Source organism: Octopus bimaculoides, chromosome 8, assembly GCF_001194135.2.
Source record: "Octopus bimaculoides isolate UCB-OBI-ISO-001 chromosome 8, ASM119413v2, whole genome shotgun sequence".
Classification (NCBI taxonomy): domain Eukaryota; kingdom Metazoa; phylum Mollusca; class Cephalopoda; order Octopoda; family Octopodidae; genus Octopus; species Octopus bimaculoides.
Window position 1 is genome coordinate 83046965 of NC_068988.1, and position 3653 is coordinate 83050617.

At 38.4% G+C, this 3653-nt stretch overlaps 1 protein-coding gene across 4 annotated transcripts in view; it reads right to left on the reverse strand.

Moving 5' to 3' along the window:
• LOC106875237 (corticotropin-releasing factor receptor 2) overlaps nt 1-3653 on the reverse strand; it is a 147262-nt gene that overhangs the window by 80062 nt on the left and 63547 nt on the right. The window lies entirely within an intron of this gene.

A 3653-nucleotide genomic window follows, 5' to 3' on the forward strand; every position in this document is an offset into this window, starting at 1 on the left:
CGTTCATCAGCACAGTATTGTCCCCAAAGTATATATAAATAAACAGAATTCTCACCTCACCAAAAACGAACACACTACGTATCCGACAGAGTAAAGGGAATGAAGTTTATCTGTATATATCTTCATCTCCCGCGAACATCTAGACCCCTTCCTCTCTTTTGTCAAATCTTTCCATCCTGCCCTCCACTTTTCCTGCACTATCTCTGACACTTCTGTCTCCTTTCTTGACATTTCGGTCAGCATTCATCACTCCACTCTTACCACCTCCATCCACTACAAACACACAGACTCACACTCATACCTCAACTTCTCCTCTTCCCACCCTAAACACACCAAGCTTTTCATCCCCTATTCCCAATTCCTCCTTCTACATTGTCACGTGTAGGCCGGATCTGGCTATCGTCCGAGTCCATCGTGAAGATCGCTCCGCCTCCTTCCTTTGGCCGTGAAGGACAGACAGTTTTTCTCTGTCTGGTGGCTATGGCAAAAGACGTTGTATGGTGAACGCGATTGAAAGGGTTAAAGACGGGTACCTTCCTCTTCAACCAAGGCCTCATTGACTTTTTTAGGTTCCACCTGAAAAGGAAAGTGAGGCTGGAGGGGGAGGTGCTGTCACATAGTAAGTTTGTTGAAAGGTGGGTGAATGTGGCAAGAATGGTCCGTGTGAATGGGACTTGCAGAATTTCTTCCAACTTTACGTTCTGAGTCCAAATGCTATCTGGGTCAACTTTGCTTTTCATCCTTTCAGGGTCGATGAATTAAATATCAGTCAAGAACTGGAGTCAATATAACCAACTTGCTCTCTTCCCCAAGATGTCTTCTGCCTATAGAAACGTTAGCACGCCGGGCGAAATGCTTAACGGAACTTCGTCTGAGTTCAAATTCCGCCGAGGCCGACTTTGCCTTTCATCCTTTCGGAGTAGATAAATTAAGTACCAGTTGATCACTGGGGTCGATGTAATCGACTAGTCCCCTCCCACCAAATTTCAGGCGTTGTACCTATAGTAGAAAGGATTATTATTATTGTTATTGAAGCGGCGAGCTGGCAGAAACGTTAGCACGCCGGGTGAAATGCTTAGTGGTATTTCGCCTGCCGCTACGTTCTGAGTTCAAATTTCGCCGAGGTCGACTTCGCCTTTCATACTTTCGGGGTCGATAAATTAAGTACCAGTTGCGTACTGGGGTTGATCTAATCGACTGGCCCACTCCCCCAAAATTTTGTGCCTTGTGCCTAGAGTAGAAAAGATTATTGTTATTATTGTTATTATTATTATTATTATTATTATTATTATCAAGATGGTGAGCTGTCAGAATCGTTAGCATGCCGGGCAATATTCTTAGCTGCATTTCGTCCGTCTTTATGCTCTGAGTTTAAATTCCGCCAGGGTTTATTTTGCCTTTCATCCATCCTGCGTCGATAACATTTCATTACTATATAAGCTATTAAGGGTAAGCTATTAGATCCGTTATTACTTACTTTTACTAAGAATTCTGAATCATTTAAAATCAAATTTTCACCAAAATGAACGCAACAACCAATATCAAAATACAATTATATAAAAATGGTAATCGATTAGAAAATATGTTGCTATATTATCTTTCATTCAGCTGGCAGTACTCCTTTGCCTGGAGTAAATAAGCAGTAACCAGCAAAGAGTAAAGCAATGTACGATACTATACATTTAGTGAATAGTATCAACATTATTCTATCGGAGCGTAATCTATTGGCATTAAAGAAACGTGAAAGCTTCATGGTGTTAGGCAAATCTGCTAGTGAATTCTTTTTCTTTTGCGTTATATTATTGATTTTGTGGTAAATGATTTCCTCCGTAGTTGGCTTTACACGGACGCTATTAAATGCATAAGTATATATATATATATATATATATATATATATATATATATATATATATATATATACATACACACACAGAGTCTAAATGGAGGCTTATTGCGGTCTGTATTTTATTTATTGGTTAAGAAGAAAAGTCATCTATTGAAATCTAATTCAACCAACAGTTAGCAGTCATTAAAATAATATAGTAGAAATTTGGTATAAAAACAAATCCATGTTGCAGTTAGAGTGAATAAATGGTTGTCAAATATTGGTTGATGTATGAGACATTCTGAACAAAGTTGAATAGATATGTGTCTCTCTTAGATTAAATATTAATTTATAACTTCGACACAGGAGCACACGTTTGAACAGACGAAATATAACTGAGTTGAAGTCGTTATGTAACTGGTATTTATTTGATCAACTCCAGAAGGTTGAAAGGCAAAGTCAATATGATGAGAATTACACTGGCAATCAATAAACGAACATAATTTGATATGGCAAACATGTAGACAAATAACAAAAAATAGAATTTTGTCTAAAAAAAAAACATTTTTGTCTGACTGCTATGTGGATACATATCCCTCTCAATGCGAATAAATTCAAAGAATTCTTCCTTACAGTTTCCTGGACATGTTTGAACAAGTCAGTTGTCAATAATAATAATGATAATGGTTTCAAATGTTGGCACAAAGCCAGTAATTTCGTGGAGAGGGGGAGTCGATTACAGTCACCTAATTGTCCACCTGATACTTATTTTATAGACCCCCGAAAGGATGAAAAGCAAAGTCAGCTTCGGTGGGGTATGAACTCAGAACGTAAAGACGGACGAAATGCCGCTAAGCGGTGTTGCCCCGCGTGCTAACGATTCTGACAGTTCGCTGCCTTATCATTATCAACAGCAGCAGCAACAACAACAACAACAACAACAACAACAACAACAACAGTAACAACAACAGTAACAATAATAATGATGATGATGATGATGATGTTTTCTTTATTAACTACTAAGGGATCTCAAAAACCATTGAGAACGGTACAGGACAATACAATGTGGGGTTACATAAAAGGCGTGTTAGAAGTAGGAAAAAAAAGTAACAAAATAATAAAATTATAACAATGAATAATTTTCCCAAAGAAGGAAACTTCCTAGGGCTGCTCGTCGAAATACCACAAAACTACCGTCGCCCTAACCACATTGTCCTTCTTCAGCCTACAGGCGCGCGCTTAGAGTGGGGCCCGTTCACTCAGACCATTCTTGCAACATTTCATGCAGTTTTTATCTAATATTGTAACAAGCCTGACGTCGAGAATGGATACACGAAATGATGACAAGTTTTGCACAAGTATTACTAAACACTAGGCGTGTCATAATGGTAACAAGGAAGGAAACAAAATAGGACAGAAAACAAAATGCTGAAAGCCAGCAGGCACAGGCGAGAATAGGTAAAACTTGTGTCACTTGTAAACGGTTTGTTTGAGATATTTTGTCAAAATATTTTTTGCTTGGGGGTTCTTGTTTTTATAACTATCCAGAAAGATAGACATATCGTTGAAAACAATGGATTTAGTTGGTGGTACTTGTCATCTTAATTCTAGCTTTCGGTGGTCTAGGAGAGGTTAGAAGGGTCAAGTGGTGAAGCCATTATTTCGGCCTAGATAAGACATCTGGAAAATGTAAAACTGCTGTCACAGAAAAAAAACATTGTTCCGCCGTGGGAAAAGTTCTGTTGAACTGTTACTTGAAATTTGGCTATGGTGGATCAAATCCACTTCATGCCTACAAGATCCCCTATATATATACACACATATATAT